Raw genomic sequence first — 18,263 nt, 5'->3', positions numbered from 1 at the left:
CAGTCCAACGCTCACATCCACACATGACCACTGGAAAAACGATAGCCTTGACTAGACGGACCTTTGTTGGCAAAGTCATGTCTCTGCTTTTTAATATGCTGTCTAGGTTGGTCATAACTTTCCTTCCAAGGAGTAAGCGTCTTTTAATTTCTGGCTGCAGTCACCATCTGCAGTGATTTTGGAGCCCCCAAAAATAAAGTATGTCACTGTTTCCACTGTTTCCCCATCTATTTGCTATGAAGTGATGGGACCAGATGCCGTGATTTTAGTTTTCTGAATGCTGAGTTTTAACAAAGTATTACCTACTGTAAAGCATACACATCTCCCAACGCCCTCCCTATCCGTCCCCACTAGTGTACAAAAGTTCCTAAACATATAAAGGCGATTCATGATCAATCTACCAGTTACTCATTTAAAAGGCAGTAAAAATGCAAAACACAATTGTAGGACAGGCCTAAGTGTCATCTCCAGAAAGTGGGTCCATGTTTCCTGTCTCAGATGCATGAAAAGCGCTCCTTGTAGGTATCAGTGCCAGGACTGGAGAGAAAGTTGTGGGGATGGCCAGGGCAGCAAGAAGTCTACTGCTAGCTTAGTTCACACCTTTATACCTTAAGGCATTTCAGAAATAGGCCCCTGTGTGCCTGAAAACCTCTTCTGTAAAAAGGGATAAGGGAAATTATGTGGCAGGACTGTCACCGTGGAAAGAGTCGCTGAACTCACGGTAACCAGAAGCCTCGCTCCACTTTGTAGACATGAATGATGAAAATACGGCCTCTAAAGGTGACTGAATTTATGGCGTTACTATTTTTTCAATAATAAAAAGATTTACCATATGTTAGGCATACCATAAGCCAAGGTTACAATAGCAAATAAAAAAAAACACAGCCTTAGGGGCTGTATGGGAAATCTCTGTACCTTTGTCTTAATTTTGCTGTGAACTTGAGGCTGCTCTAAAATAATAGTCTCTAAAAAAAGAAATTGCTGCTTTCATGGGGTTCATGTTCCAGAGTGGGAAAACAAACAATAAATAAATGTTAAAAATATAATTTCGGGTAGTGATACATGTAGAAAGAAAAATAAAACTGTTAGAATAAAGAACCATAGCGATGGAGGATCTCTTGACAAAGAGACATTTGAATTATTTGCTTAATAGTAGGCTTAGGTTTGCAAGTTAAACACTCAGCAATCAATCATTCAACAAACACTGATGGCCCACTTATTTGGTTTCAAGCCGTGTAGGGCAACAGGTCCTGGGCTTAAAAAAATCAATAAACCATGGCTTCTGCTGTCAAAGTGCTTACATCTTAGTAAGGGAAGACAGATACATCACAGACACACAAGTGTTGGGATTTTGTTTATGTTTTTTTTTGTTCTGGTGGTTCTGTTGTTAGCAACTGAAATACCGTAACTGTCTTTTCCCAAGTCCAAGCTCCTTGCCCATTTCTCAGCCTGGACACAGCATGTATGTCCTCAGGTCCCAAAACTCCAGAGTAAGCAGATGGCAGCCCTCTGAGCTGTGAGCCCGTTTTGCAACACGCCCATGATGGACATGAAGAGTTGTGAAAATATTAGCAGAGAAATTTTTCTGATAAATTGAAAATCTACCAGAGCTAACTGTTTGAACCAACTTTTAAATGATGAAGTTCCTTTGGGGGTTTTAGAATGGTACAGAAGAGGGAGGCGGGTAAGACGGAACAGGATTAGCCATAGAATGAAACCAGGTTATGGGTACAAGGGGGATTCATACACTATTCTGCCTACTTCTACACTTGTCTAATGTTTTCCATCATAAAAAGGGTTTTTTATTTTGTTTTGCTTTTTGTTTTATGTGACAAAGCCTAGGACCTGTAAGTTCCATGCATGTCCTGAGAAAACCATTCTTATACAGATATCTGGGATTCATAGGTATTTCAAAATCTACTTATTTTGGCTAGTGATTTTTTTACATGCAAGATAGTAGAGTATCCATGTAGGCTGATGACTAAAGATGAATGTGTATATGAAAAAATCCTCGTTTAGCATCCAAACTGTGTATTAATGCAAGTGACTATCAGAAAAAAAAAAAAAAAAAGCAGTCTAATTGCTTTCACCTAGTTGATAAGCCGCATTCACTGAGTTCTTACTAGGAGCCTGACTTGATATTTTCTCAATTATGTCACTGATGAGATTATGAGAATATATTTCCATTTTCTAGATGAGAAAACTAAGCCTGAGAGGGTGGGTCTCTTGCTCTAGGTCACAGTGAGCAGAGATAAAGGTAAGGGCTCTTTCCATTCTACCATTACTTCGTGAAAACGAAACTCTTGAAACGAAAAGACAGATAGAAGGTAGAACAGTTCTCCTGAACTGAAAACCCTGCTTGGCATTCTCTTCTTCTGAATAGCTGACTACTTCTTACCTCTTGATATTTACAGGGCAATCTGAAAGGCAAAATACATCAATTCCTGGGGATAGGAGAGGAATGAAGAAAAACTGAGAAAGCAGGGCAAACCTCTTTTTGATTATTCTCTGGGTAGCAAAAGTATTTTTTGAATGTTTAAAAGATGTTTTAAACAATTAAAACTTTAACATTTACATAGTCTAACTCAAAACTAGTGAAACTACCAAACGGGATTTCCTTGGAATTAAATATTATTATTACAAATTATGAGAGAGAGAACATTTTCAAAACTAGGAGTCATCAAAGAAATGGCCTTAAAATGATGTCTGTTTCAATCTCTTCAAATTATCTAAAAGAAAGCTGTAAATTGGGGTATTAAGAGAAAATAAAATACAAGCTGTGTATATTTTCCATTTTTAAAATTTTGAACCAATAGCTGTATTATACTGTAACCTAATAATTTACATATAATCAAGCATTTATTAAAATATTCTGGCAAAATTCTTTTTTATTTATAGGCAATCACTCCAAACAGAAATAGAATGTGAATTAAGCAGAGATGTTATAGTGAAAGGATCAGGCAATTGAAAATCAGAAGAAATGGATTGCAAGCCTGGCTATGGTGCTTAAGACCTTATAAAAAGGAGCAAGTCATTTGGCGAGAGGCAAGATAAGAGAAGACAGAATAGCAAGAGAAAGAGAAAAGGACCGTAATAAAATTCAAGTAAAATTGAGAACTTGCAGGTAAAATTTCATAACTAGATTTAAAAATCATGTGTAGAAACACAACAGTCATTCACAAAGTAGGTGTGTGTGTGTGTTTAACTTGCCCAACATGTTGAACTGGTTATAATTTTTTTTAAATTTTAAATTAAGATCTTATAAATCTCCTGGGAATTTACGGTGTCTAGAGACTGAGAAATGGTATTGCAGATAGAGGAGGAACAAATGTCAGGGACATGACAGCACACAGCTGCTGTAAAGAAGTGACCCTCCTCCCACACTGGACAACCAGAAATGCAGCATATTCATTTTCCTAACTTTGGTCTGCAACATGGTTAAATGTCATTCGCTACTGATGCCAACACTGTTTTGCTAAATGCCTAGAAAATAACATTTTGTCATGATTTCAAAAATAATATACCAGTATTTAAAAATATCTGAGGACTGAGGAAAAACAAAACAAAACAAAAAAGTTGAGGCCCGTCGGTAGGGGTAGTTTAAGTATAGTTGGAATAAACTGGAAATCGATTCAGTTAAGGCCAACTCCCATGACTAGACCTGTACTTCCTTCCCAATACAATAAACATAGTATGTAATTATGAACCTGGGAACAAAGTTCCCCTAGTTAGAAGAAAAGCAAATATGCCTGCAAATCTCAAGTGAGATAAACAACTAAGCATTAACTGCAAAAAAATAAAAAATAAAACAAGTGCCCTAGGACCAAACGTCAGTATTTGGAATAAGCCCTTGTAGCTGGGGAGAGTGAACCAAGGCACAGTCTTTCATTTCTAGAAATTACATGTGGATAGAACTGCATGTGTGCACTGCTGCAGGGCAGAGACCACGTGTTATGTATCATATTATCCCCAGAATTTAGCAGAGGACCTGGCGCAAAATAAGCACTCAGTAAATGTCTATGGGATGAAAGAATTCTGCAACTATAGTTTATACGTTGTCTGTCCAAGTTTTGAAAATGTAGCCCCAAACACAGTAAGAAAACAAATTTTACATCAACTGTTGGTACACACAAACACACACACATAATACAATGAAGCAACACTTTAATCTAGGAGAGAATGCTGATAGTTTCTATTTTGTTCTGTATTATTTGACTTATAAAAAGTATTTGGCTATGACACACTAACTGATTTCATAATCCACTAATAAATCAAGACCAGTAGTTTAAAAAACAGACTTATGCTATTTCTCTTTCTATTGCTTAACTTCTTACATTTTTAGGCTTCACTAAGTATAGGTCACTTTTTTAAAATTACATTTTTCATTGAAGTATAGTTAATTGACGATGTTGTGTTGAAAATTTCAAGTATATAGCAAAGTGACTCGGTTATACATTTATATCTTCTTTTTCAGATTCTTTTCCATTATAGGCTTAAGATATGGAGTATAGTTCCCTGTGCTATACAGTAGGTCCTTGTTGTTAAACTATTTTATATATAGTAAAAAAAATCACTTAAAAAAATCTGGAAGGAAATTTAGAAAGTATTCAGATCAACTATAAAACATGTTGCACCAGTTATGAGCTTAGGTAGGTAGGTAGGTTTAATCACTAAGTTGTGTCCAACTCTTGCGACACCATGGACTGCAGCCCACTAGGATACTCTGTCCATGAGATTCTTCAGGCAAGAATACTGGAATGGATTGCCATTTCCTTCTCCAGGGGATCTTCCCCAACCAGGGATGGAACCCGGTTCTCCTGCATTGCAGGCAGACTCTTTACCAAAGGGCCACCAGGGAGCTTAAAACAAGTGCCCTAGGACCAAGCCTCAGTATTTGGAATAAGCCCTTGTAGCTGGGGAAAGCTTACTATGATGGAATTCCATTCAGTCAATATTGTTTAATTATGAGTATTTCTCCACCAAAAGCAGATTGGTCCTACCTCACACCATACAAAAAATCTCACTCAAAATTACATCACAGACCTAAAAGAATTAAACCTATAAATCTGTGGCTACCAGATGTGGGAGGGGAGGAATTAAAGGATAGTCAAAAGGTACAAATTTTCAGTTATAAAATAATTTAAGTCTAGTAGAGATGATGGATATTCACTAAACTTATAATGTGATGATCATTTCATGATGCATGTAAGTCAAATCATTATGCTATATACCTTGACATACAGTGCTGTATGTCAATTATATCTCAGTAAGACTGGAAGAAAAATAATTTAGTACTAGAGATGTAATACACAACATGATGACTATAGTTAGCATTGCTGCATGATACTAAGGAAGTTATTAAGAGTTTAAAACCTAAGAGTTCTCATCACAAGGAGAAACATTTTCTTCTGTTTTTATTGTCTCTATATGAATGTTACCTAAACCCATTGTAATCATTTCACAACATACCATAAATCAAGCCATCATGCTGTACACTTTAAACTTATATAGTGATATATGTCCATTATTTCACAAGTGGGGGAAAACTCTGTCAATAAACTAAAAATCATTGGGTTGTACATTTAAATTAGATTATTTAAATGTCAGATTCTACTAATTATATTTCAGCTTTTTTTTTTTTTTTTTAAGCAGACTGGCAGTCTGGAGTGATCAAGAAGAGGGACGCACGCAGCACTTCGATGCCCGAGCAGAGAATGCTGAGCCAGTGTCAAGCTGTCTACCTACCTGGCAGGCAAGGAAGTAGGGTTTTTCGGTGATGGTCTTCTTTTAAGTCCCTCTAGAGCTATGATTCTTCAACTTCCTATTTTATGGGCCAGGCAGAGGACATGGATTTGTTGAATTAAACTCTGAACGTTCTCCAAGATGATAAACATCCTCACGATATTTTACTTGTAACTGCAAACGAGGACCAGCTTCCCTAGAGGAAAATGAAGCGGCCAAATTAAGACGCTAAGGGGGTGGAGAGCATCGTGGGCAAGTCATTGATAACGCTTCTTGAAATCACAGGCTCTATTCGCTCCCCAAGGACTGCCAGACTCGGTACAGGGTGTGCTTTTCAGCAAACAGGATCAGAAACAGACAAGGTAAGTAAGGCCTCAGTCCAGAAGACCAGAGGCTTTCTAGTTGGCCATCTCTCAGCCCCGCTTTGGACAGGTTCACGGGAGGGGCAGGAAACGAAGGTGCCCAGAGTCCACCCGGTCCATGCACGAGGCAGCCGGAACCCGAACTGCACCTCACTCTCCCAACCTGAGTCCCAGGCCCCGCCCCACTCGCACCCCCCACCCACACACACCACGTGTCCGGCTCCCTCGGCGTCAGAAACTGCTGAAAGAATTTCAAAAATTCTGTCAATGAGTTTAAGGAATACTTTAAATTTTTACAATTAAACTTTGTCACTTTAAGTGAACCATGAATACCAGCGGGAAATACGAAATGCGAAAGGGTTGAGTGGGGTGGGGGTGGGGGTGGGGGTGGCTTGGCGGGGAGCTGAAAGTGTGCAGCGTCATTGGGTAGGGGATTTAAAAAAAAACAGGTGATTCTTAGTACGTTCTCATTCTTTCTTTCTTCCTTTTTAAAATTTTGACTTAAAAGGATGTTACTGAAAATAACTTGAGGGGAAACAACAAAAACACCCGCAGACCACCGTGCGAAGGCGAGAACCGCGGGCCGGGAGAGGGGGCGGCTAGGGAGTCCCACACCTCGTCGGATCTCCCCGACGTGACCGCGGGCATCCTCCCGGGCTCCAGCCGGTCCCTCGTCAGGAAAAACGGGACCATTTCGGGGCCGCCGCCCAGCGGCGGTAGCGAGGAACAGGCGGGGCCGGGCGCAGAGTAGGTTCGCCCGCTAGACGGTGGGCGCGGCGCGCGGGGGGCCCTACTGTGCGCCGGGCGGCGGCGCCGCGGCCGCGCCCCTCCCCTCGCCCCGCGCCCCTGCCTCCGCCCCAGCCGCTGCGGGCGGGGCCGACCGCACTCGGGAGCCCGCGCCCGAGCCACCGCCGCGTGGGGCGCTCGGGTTGGCCGCCTGGACACCGGAGCGGGCCGCCAGGCCACCGGCGCAGGTCAGAGCCGGGCTGCCCCGCTGCGCTCGGGGGCGGGCACGGGGACCCGGGCTGAGAAGAGTTCGGGGTGGGGCCGATGGGGTCTCGGGCTGAGGGGGCCCCGGGGGTGGCAGGGGTCGTGGACCGGCGGCACCCGGGCTGACAGGTCCCGTCCCGGCCGAGGGTCGCGCCCTGAGGAGACGTCCGGGCGGCGGAGGGCACGGGCCGCGGGCGACGCGCGCGGGGGAGAGCTGCGGTCCGACCAGAAGCGCGAGCCCGTGCGCCCCGCGCGCCTGTCCAGGGTTCGAGAGCGCGCGGGTCTGCGAGCCCTCAGCGGCGCGGCGCGGGGTGCCTGGGACCAGGGAGGGAGTGGTCTGGGAGCCGCTGCCCGGGGTACCCCAGACCCCCCTGCGCGGGATCCCGTGCGGGCGCGTCCCGCGGCCGCGGGGGTCTGGCTCCGTCTCCGGCGCCCAGACTGACCACTGTGGGGTCGCGGTGACAGTTAAGCCTGGGGCGCACTTTGGGGGCGGGCGGAGCGCGAGGGGACGGGGTGGTGCGCTCCCTCAGCCTCGGTGCCCTCACGCACCGGGCTGGCCGTGAACCGAGCGGAGTAGCCCGGGACGCGGGGCTCCCTGACTCCCGGGGGGCAGCGTATGGAGAGCGCGGGCCCTTCCCACCCGCTCTGCGGTCGAGAAGGTGGCCGGACGGTGCGGTGGCTCTTCCACGTGCCGGGCTCGACTCCCGCCCTGCCGAGCCCTGACCGGGGAAGGTGGACGCAGGGCTGGCTTCACCGAAATCTCTAGTTCCTGCGCGCAGGGGGCGGAAAGTGGGTGTGTATCTGTGGTACTATCTGCCTCGGTGTTAGGGGAGGAGCCTAAGGTAAGGAGGCTGAAACTGGGAGTAACCTATCTGCGGCTTTTATATAAGGTCAGTGGTTAGGTAAAGAAGGGGCCTTTACCTCCGCCGGTGATCAGAAGCCTGCGTCTCTAAATTCTTAAGTCCCCTTGCTTAGGTGAGTCGGCTTACTCTGTAATTGCACTCTGTTGAAATCACTCTGTTGGTGATGCGTGTCCAAAATTTGCAGGACGCTGCTCGTGAGGCTTGTGGTGATGATTATTCTGTTGTTATTATTTGGTCGTGCTCTTGTTTTACCGCGAGAATTTCATTCACTTGGGTCTGAGAGTAATGGTTGGGGAAATTGTGTCAATTATTTGAGGAGAGAAAGCTTAAAAGAACATAGCAGTCTGTCATGAAGAAAAACTAAAGTTTTTTTCTTTTCAAGATTGAGGTTAACATGTAAGATTGATTTGTATAGATCATTGTCTGAAAACAAAACCAGACACGATGATTAACTGAGTTGTCTGAAACCTGTTGCTGGAGAAACTTGGTTTTGAAGTACACTATTTTCATGTCAACTGTTTTTATCATTCATGAAACAAATTGTAGTTAGAGATATTGAGAGAGCAATGACTAACACTCTTTAGAAGGCGCTGGGCAAACCTTGGACATACCCCAGGTGTTTGGTGGCAGTCGTCCCGTTCATAGTTAAGGGATCAATCGCTGACTGAAAACAGGACCTCATGATCGTCTAGATGATTTTTACAAAACCCTTCTGGAATAGAGAGCAATGTAGATGTTCACTGAAGCTTCTTTCTTAAAGAAGTTCTTTCCACTCCTATGAAAGGTCTGTAGAAAACAGAGATGCCACCAGTCAGCTTTCGGGGTGATACTTCAAAAGATCTTTTTCAAATTTGAAAACAGTTTTTATGTTGCCTATTTTCAATCGGATTCAGTCTATGAAGTTAATAGGCACCATAGTATTCTCTGATATACAAAACGCTTAAATGAATGCCCTTAGCCAAAAAGTGAGGATTGTTACAAAATCATCCATTTTAGTCTTACTGTGTACTTCTTGTCATTATCCTTTATTTAAATTATAATGATATGTGATACTTCACTTGCTGATAATTAGATCTTAAATTTAAAGATCTTAGGATCAATTAATGACCCACCGCTCAATTTCTTGCAAATCACTGGAAAGGGGGTAGAAACTGGTGATTTAATTTTTAAATCAAAATTCTTTTTCACGTTTAAAAGTTTATCTCTTGCTTTTATGATAACTACTGTAAAAAACGTGGCATCAGTGAGGTATAAAGGTTTGGAGATTTCCAGGCTAAGTTTTTTAGGCACTGTTTTTTTCATGCTTTTAAATTTAAAAGAATATAATTTATTTTTAAATTAAAACTAAAATATCCACCTGCATCATATTCTTTATTAAACTTAAAATACCTTGAACATATTTTTGCAGTTGGCATTTTAAATAAATATTGCTATTTTCTTTGAGGGGACTGTTTCCTTACTCTTCATTTCTTCGTATATTTTTCAGAACGACATTTTAAAGACTTAACATAGGACTTTAAACAATCAGTATTAATTATAACATCTCTATGACATTAAAACTGTATTATCCCTGTATATGAAAATTTATACAGGAAAAAAGCATGACTTTAGGAACATACATTACTGATCATAGCTAATTGCTCTTAATCAGTAAAAAAAAATCATTTGTTTAAATAAGATAATTATGTATTCGACAGTTGTATGAATGGCACAGTCATGGAAACGCACACAAGTCTTAATAATACATTTCGTTTAGTTTTCAAATTGTGAAATGGTGTTTTACTGTCGGGAGAGTTTCATGAAAACAGTATTAAAATAATACTTTACAAATGTTTTATATATCCTGGTCTGTTACTTTTGCTTCTTTCATAGGATTTGTATATGACCAATGAGCAGGGCAGAAAATGTTGGTCATTCTAATTTGTGGATGTTCTGCTGAATTCACTATCACTTGAACTTGGAAATATAATAATGTCATAAAATGTGGCAAGTATACTGAAAGAAGTTTTGGGTTCCACTAAAAATAAGTATCAGCTGTAGAGAATTTTTTTAAAATCCTAATCAAGAAAACGATAAAAGTTACTGGCCTATGGATATAAACATGTGTCCCCCACCACCTTCAAAATTATTAAACTGAATTTCTAACTTGCTTTTATTTTTCCTAGCAGATCTCTGTACTGCTCTTGACCTCTTGAGCTGCTGCTTTCTCTCTTAAGGCCTAAAAGCAACAAAAAGGGCAGTGATTTAAAAAGCTTAATGCCTTGAAACTGATCTAATTTGACTCCACAAAAATAGAATAAGATCTGTAAATAACCACCTTGCAAGCATAGATAGCCCCAGTGTATCAAACTTTAGTTAGTGTCATAGCGTTCTAGATGAAAATTTTAAATTGAAGACTATTTTTAATCCTCCCCGGCTTTGTCATTTACTATTTGTATTTTATCACAACAAGATGTAGATTTGGGGGAGTTTTATTGCATATCTTTTGAACTCATTCTAATTTTTATTTACCTAAAATACTGTAGGTTTTTGAAAGGAAATCAGCTCAAATAAAATAGACTGTATTTGGAGGGAAACTTTTGGAGATGTGAAGACAACTATCACCGATGATAGTGTATACTTAAATTATTTTTTATTTTAAAAAACAGGTTTATTATTAGTAGTATTTTTCTTCAACAGTCAATGCACACCTATGTTTTAATAACAAATGTTTAACTCAGACTGTGAATGTTTACATTTTTAACTATTTTAATTATTATACTGAGGCAAGTAATTTATCCTTTCTAACTCTCCGTTTCCTTATCAGTGTAAATGGGGAAAGTACTGGTATTATTGTTCCGTGCTCTCTTTTTTTGTATGATTTTAAGACTTTATCAACAAATCTGTGTATCTTAAATGATATGATCTTGTCCCTGAATTTAATTGAGCTAATTCTTTTACAAATATTAATAGTTCACCCTAGTAATTTTGAGGTTCTTGTTAACAATGAACAGAAGATAATGCTTGCCATGTGGTGATCAATTTATCAGATGTTTCTGAAATGAGATATTTCATCATTATTCAGTTTAAAACTGTATCTCCTATTCTCTGGTGACTTTGGACAAAAATCAGCCTAGAATTATTTTTGTCCTGTTGATAATATCTCTGTGAGTCCTGTGTAGACACAGTATGTAGTCTTTCGTGTCCATTTTTGCGTCTTCACACATTTAGAAGGTGCAAGCTGTGCTTTCATTTGATGAAGTTCTAGTCTTTACATATTTTTATGGCATATACTGTGAATGCTTACTGTGTGTTTGTTTTATACTGAGGCCTATGATCCTTCAGATCAAAAGACATTTTAGTGTCGCAGCTTAAAGAATAAATAGGGACCGTGCTTGTCATAAAACGTGGGGCTCCTTCTAAGAAGCCGTATCCCGAAACATAGGCTTTTAGCGACTTGAAAAGTGAACATGCCTCCTAGGAACCCACCAGTTTACTAGTAGGGACTCATTGGAAAAGCCTGTAATTAAGGGTGAATTGTCCAGATAATAAATTTTAAATTCTTCTTATGGATTGTTTAAAAATCCATTCTTTTGTGAACTGTCTCCTATGCAAGAAAGTAAGGGCCTTGACTCCCAGCTCGAACCCCACTCTGTTCCCAGTTCACCTACAGAGGCCAACTGGGGACCTCAGTAAAAGTATGAGGAGGCAGAGGACAAAGAAGTGTTGGGTCGTGCCTGTAGATGGGTGTTCCCCCTTTGCAGCTGGGGAGTGGGGAGCAGCCCTCATTTCCATTCTCTTCATGGGTCTTCTCTGGCTTTCTCAGAGCCATGGCTACACTTTACTTCAGCTGTTCCAGTGACCAGGCCATTCTCAACTTGAAAATCTTTTTTGGGATAGGTTTCCTTTCTGTATTGCGATTTTTCAGACATAAAGGAAAGAAGTGAAGTCATCAGTTCATGCACCATGAATCATTTACAATGGAGATTTAAAACCATAAGGGAGGATTTACACTCGATCCTATAAGTTTAGTTCAATTTGATTCAGTGTCTTAAGAAACAGTTTTTATTTCACTTCAGTGGGTTTTGTTTTTGTTTTTTTTTAGAAAATAAATTCATTGCTGGTTTTAACTGATTTTTTTTTAAGAAGCATTTCAATTCGTGGATTCATCTAGAATTGTAATATGTGGATAAGACCCTTTGAGACACATTTCCTGACCTTCTGGGAAGAGTTCAGATTAGCATAGAGCCGGGGTGTGAAGTCTGCACAGATTACCGTAGATAAGGAGAAGGTAGCTAGAAGGGAGAGAGAAAACTAGGGAAATACCCTGAGTGGGAGTGTAAGAGATCTGTGTGCACTCACTTCCCACACTCAGCGGGTTGCACAGTAATCGTACAGAGACCTGAATGGAAGGGGTTGGTTTCTAAGAATTTACCCTGTGCCTTGGTGACATCAGAAACTTTTAGGACAGCTTTGAATTCTAAAGTTGCTGCTTGGCACTGTCTCTGTCTCAGGAGCTCTGGGTTGCTTCAGGAGAGAGCCCTAGCAAGTGAATGGAGAGGGGATATTATTATCCTGTGTGTTTAAGGAATAACTACTCCTGTATGGTGAAGACTGCCTCGTTCAGCAGTGAGATGCTGGAAAGAACTCCTTCACCTTGACCCCATTCCACTGACCATCATTTCGCCTCCGCTGTCTGTGTCCTTTGAAAGTTTGGAGTCTGCCTTCAAAATGCCAATATTCCTTAAGACATCATCAGCAAAAATTTGAGAGTTTAGTTTCCTGGTTTGCTTGCTACCTGCAGGCAAAGCTTTTAAGGAATAATAAACACTCTTGAAATGTAAAGAGGGGATCAGGAGAAGGCAGAATAAAATTAAAGCGAGTCCTGTCCCCAGTTCTCCATAAACCAGCCTTTATGAAACCAAATTTGAAAATAGTTACTTGAGATAGTAGTGACACAAAAGGATATATTCTCCCACACAGGCATATTTTTTTCTCTTAAAAATCAACACAGGGGAATTCCCTGGCGGTTCAGTGGTTAGGACTCTGCGTTCTCATTGCCAGAGGCTGGGTTCAGTCCCTGGATGGGGAACTAAAATCCCACAAGCTGCACGGCCTGGCCTAAAAACCAAAATCAACATGTGTTGTAATTCTTCCTTGAACCATTTTTTCCTTCAGAAAAAACAAATCGTCATTCCTAAACGTCAGTTTAAGAAACTTATCAAATTTAAGGCTGTAGGAGTTGGTAGTTGGCTAGTATAATTAGATATATGACTATTACTTCTGACTATGTCTTCCTCTCTCTGTGACATTAGACAAATTATCTAGTCCCTTCTTGAGTTAGTTCTTCCAAACTTATAAAGTAGCTTTCTAACAGATTGAAATGAGAGGAATCTCTCAATCACATCATAAAAAAATATGCCAAAGATGTATAAATAATGCTTAAGACTTTGGCAGATCCTCAGGTCATAACATTTTATACATACTTTATTTTTCCTTTTATGTTTTTTGCCAAAAATACTTACAGGAAATCAATGTGTATCTGATGGAAATAGAAGCTTAGTAGCCACCTGAAAAGCAAGTTCATTAATTCTGTGAATCAGCTGATAGGCAGTGTTTAACAGTTAAGTACAGGCCACCGTCATGGGTATAAGTAAGCATATTGCATGGTTGTGTCATTCACTTTTCCACAGTGTTGCTGAAGTCTAAATCTAAATCAGAGAATCCCTAAGTCCTACCGTACTTACTGTTGTTTTTTTCTGTCAGTTGGTAATTACCTGGATTTTGTAAACAAGGTTTTGAGTGTGTATGGACAAGTACTTATATAAAATCTTTCTCTTTTTTATGTGGTGGATGAAGTTATGAAAGAGAACAAACATGAATGGTGTATATATATATATATAAATGAAGAAGATACTGTAGCAAATTATTTGCATATGTTCAGAAAATTCAGAAGAGTGAAGAAAACACCCAGGCCTTTGCCAATGTAGGATTACTACATGTTTTCCTAAAGCATTTGGAACTAATTAGAAATACCCTAGTTTTATTTAAAAGCAATATACTTTTAAACTTGGTTTTCAACAAGGTCCCAGTTTGTTGACTTTCAGCACGAGAGCAGTACAATGTCTACAAAAACATAGATTATTAATTTCTTGAAGCAGGACTGACTGGTTTTACTCATCTTTCTGTCTCCAGCACATAGAACAGTACTCTCTAGGTACTTAATACATGTTTTTAAAAGAATCAAGAAATAGTCTATAATAAAGAGTGGTCCTTGGAGCAGCAGCAGTGTCTGGGAACTTGGTGGAAATGTAAATTCTCAGGCCCCACCCCAGACCTACTGAATCAGAAACTCTAGGGATAAGGCCTGATAATCTGTCTTTCAACAAGCCCTGCAGGGGATTCTCTCGTGTAGTGTGTGAGAACCTCTCACTGCTGCTGAGCCCCGTGTCCCATCTGAGAGCCTGGAGCCCAGTGTGCAGCGCAGGCAGTCCGGATTGTTCTCCCTCTTGCCTATAGTTAAGTCTCTTGATGTATTAACTCTGTAGGTAGTGATAGAAGCTCTTGAGACCGTCCTGTCAGTTGGCTCTGTTGGTTTGACATTTTATTAGAGAGACTCAGTCTTGTTTTGGATAAGCTCGAGTCTGTAGAGGCTAGCCGGCTATCTGCTTCGTCGGAGAATCGCTGATTTCCCCTTACCTTTAAGCATGGTTGCCAAGAATCCCCAGTCTGTAAGTTCAGAGACTGGATTTTATACAGTATCTGAGGATGGTCTGGCCCTGGAGGACCCACATTAAACAGACTTACAAGAAAAGGATTTGTAAACTTCAATTCCGGTTTCATAATCTTGGAAAATGTACCAGTCCTAATGATTGTTGATGATAGATTTTTTTTTTAATCCTAAAATTTTATGATTCAGGAATTAAAGAAACTGGTTATTTTATGTATAGCTGTTGTCATTATCACTTAGTTCCACCTGCTAAAAAGGCAGTTGGGCAAAATATTGCACAATCTGCTGCTGTACCCCTACTTTGGAGATTTTTTCCAAAGAGGTGGAGGATATAGGACAAGCCACACACACGAAGACTTTCATACAAGCATTGCTATAGGAACCAATATTTGGAAATAACTATTCAACAGCAGCGGAATGCTTAAGTAAATTATGATGTAATTAGTAGGTGGAATGTTATGTAATTGTCAGTGACAAATTGGAAAACTAGAGCAAACTTGAAAAATATTTTTTAAAAAGTAACATAAAGAATGTATGTGCACCATTGATTGAAACCTTATATAAACGTGCATATGAAGGGACAATAAAAAAGTTACGAAAAAAACGTATTTTATATTTTAAAATAGATACAGAAGGCTTTTTGTTTGTTTTTATGTTTTTCTCTCTTTTCCAAAGTTTAGCCATTAGTATAAAATTACTTCTCTACTTAAAAGCCTACATTTATTGCTTTTATTTTTTAGTATGTCTGTGCCCCTGATCAGTAAAGATCAAGCAAAGAGTAAATTAAACATTGAGAACCCTCTAGCTGTTTTATTGCTTTTAAGCCATTCAAGATAATGTGAGACAGGACATGAATTCTTTTCTGTTATACCCAGTTTTATTTCACACTTAGTCTTCTCTCACATACTGGGCTTCTCTGTCCTCTGCTGGACTACTCTCTGGGGGGAAAAAATACTCCATCTTTGTAACAGCCTCTTAGTTTTTCTCAGTCATACATACAGTTTGCTTTCGTTGATTTCTTTGGGCCTGTGCTCTATCTGATCTTTAGCATCCACCAAACAACAGCTATTTTAAACAATAGTTTCCAGAGTTATTTTACTTTCCAGCTATCCCCTTTTAAGTCTTTTTCTAAAACCTATGTATATCTATTATGGGTTTTTTTTCCCCTAAAATTAAATAACCTCGGGATAGTTTGTCTTCTAACTCTGATAGAATTCTGAACTTGTAACCATAAATAGCTGATGCAGAAGCACAAGAGGGTTAAACTTCTACTACAAATGGTTATTATGAGACCTTGATATAATTTGTGATGAGTAGAGGTTTCCCAAAATCTTGTCAGACCTCAGAGTGAGCACAGAAAAAGACAGACACACACAGCAATATATATGTGTATGTGTATACTATCCAGATACACACACACAGCAATGTCCTTTGAATTGAATACTTCTTCCTTTTCTCTGTTGCATTGCTCTAGAAAATCCCAAAGGGAAAATTAAATAGTTTTGCCTTCGACCCAGATTACAGGTTATATTTTTCTTGTCACTTTCTCTGGAACTTCCTTTGAGAATTTTATATCAGACTGATGCCTTTAGAATAGCCTTTATCTAAATGAAAACAAAGTTTTAAACGTTATTTTAGAAACTTTATATCAGGGATATTAGCTATTTCTCTCTTCTTTCCCCTCCCCCGCCACTATTTCTGATGATTTAATCCTTAATACAGCCCAAGCCAAACCTCAGTGGGTAACACAAACCTGGAGATGACCCTCCCACTCCCAAGAACAAATCTACAGAGGAGAAGCTCCTTTTTAGTGAAGATTTATTTATCCAACAAAAATCTATTGAGCTCCTACTTTGTGCCAACAGCTGTTTTAGAGAAGGAGTTTAAAGCAGTGAACAAAACAGACAAGGATATCCCTCCTGACATTCATGAGTATTGTTATCTAGATTTAACGAGGGTGTTAGTGGGAGACATGGTGACTGAGAGCAGGCAATAGTCTAACCCCTGCCTTGTGACCAGGCAGCGTTGCCAGGCCAGCCTGGAACTGGGTGGCTGTCTATGAGTTAGATGTGAAGGAGGGGAACACCTGTGTCCTTGAATATTTTTCCTAAATCTCTTATATTATTTTAGGTTGTACATACGTAGTATGTATCAGACATTATGAATAATATAATTATTGTATTATTTCATTTCTCTCTTACCAACAGAGTTTACTAGCAAAGGATGTAAGGATGTGTCTTTTGTTAATAAGCTGTTAACTTTTCTTGAAAATACAAATAATAGAATGCTGATTCACTTTGCAGAAGGAGTATGTATTTCATAGTAATTTCAAAATGGATATAGTTAAGTGGTTAGCTATCCAAGTGAATTTAGTTCATGACCTTGTTTATCAGAAAAATGAATTACACCTAACAAAAACGTGAAACAAATTTCACTGAGACTATCCCATTAAAATTTAAAAAACAACAACAATACTTTTTTCTCCTGGGAAATAAAGTTAGCAACTTACCTTTTAAAAGCATATTTAGAATTTTTAAATATTTAGAATATAATGTTTGAGTAAAAGGAGACCCAGATCTTACTTCAAATGACTGTCCTTTGGTCAATGTAAGTATTACTGCTGTTTCAACTTCTGTACTCAAGACCCAGTTGTCTGATTACCATTTCAGTTCTGTTTTTAAATTCTCAGAAAATGTCTTACTGACCAGTTAGAGATAAATCCTAAACAACATGAAACTTTGGGGGGGGGAAAATGGTAAGGAAAATAGATTTTGAAGGAAGTTATATGAAGTTAAGTAGAATTAATATTTTCTTATATAGACATGGAATATTAGAGTGCATCTCAATGCAGATGTAACCAAAGCCTTCAAACTTTACAAATTCCACCATAATTTATTCACAAATCCGTGGACATTTGTCAGATGACCTCTCGCTTTCCAGCACTAGGTTTCCTTATACAGGAAGCAAAGTCTGCCCACCTGGTGACATGGCTTTGTAGGTGGTGGCCCAGGCGCTTTTCAGATTGGGGAAGGGAATCAGAACCTAGCACCAGGCAGGCAAATAACCGAACTCAGTTAAAGTTAAGAAAATGATTAAGTGACGGAACACAGCCCAGTGGTGTGATGTGTCTTTAGGCCATTCACATGATTCATGTGTACTTGACCATGTGTGCATACCTGCTAGAACCATCTCTGGTCCTGACAAAGCACAGCACATACACACAGATATTTTGTTTTTGCCCCACACGTTAAGTTTTAAGTGTCAGATGGATTTCTTTTGTCACACAACGTACTTGTGAAATAATTCACCCTGGCCACTAGCTATTACACTCAGAAAATGCAGACTAACTTTACTTTTAGCTGAAACATAATTGGAAGAGATTTACTCTGAAATGCAATTTAACACGTTCCAGATTCTATATTACTCATTGTGTTTGCTGATTGTTTGCAGTCAGGTCTTAAAAGTTTTATGTGCAAGTTCTGTACCAAGCAAAATTATGAATTCCTAGAGAGTAGAAATGAGTGGTGAGGATCTTTTTATTCTTCTCACGTGTATGTGCCCTGCTCACCTTCCCTGATCCACAGCGCACAGCACAGG

General features: G+C 39.8%; 1 long non-coding RNA gene and 1 other non-coding gene across 3 annotated transcripts in view; one reads left to right on the top strand and one right to left on the bottom strand.

Annotated features, from left to right (window-relative positions):
• Positions 1 to 7,761: 7,761 nt before the first annotated feature.
• MIR2373 (microRNA mir-2373) lies at positions 7,762 to 7,839 on the bottom strand. The gene has a single exon (NR_031295.1). It is a non-coding gene; the product is annotated as a microRNA mir-2373 (primary transcript).
• A 170-nt stretch (positions 7,840 to 8,009) lies between these two features.
• The window catches only part of PPARG-TSEN2, a 214,416-nt gene continuing 204,162 nt past the window's right edge, over positions 8,010 to 18,263 (top strand). For both annotated transcript variants that reach the window (NR_003096.1, NR_003097.1), the window contains 1 exon segment: positions 8,010 to 8,069. This is a non-coding gene — a long non-coding RNA (PPARG-TSEN2).

The sequence above is a fragment of the Bos taurus genome, chromosome 22 (genome assembly GCF_002263795.3).
Source record: "Bos taurus isolate L1 Dominette 01449 registration number 42190680 breed Hereford chromosome 22, ARS-UCD2.0, whole genome shotgun sequence".
In the NCBI taxonomy this organism is placed as follows: domain Eukaryota; kingdom Metazoa; phylum Chordata; class Mammalia; order Artiodactyla; family Bovidae; genus Bos; species Bos taurus.
Note: the sequence above shows the minus strand (reverse complement) of the source record. Positions and strands in the feature narration are given on the sequence as shown.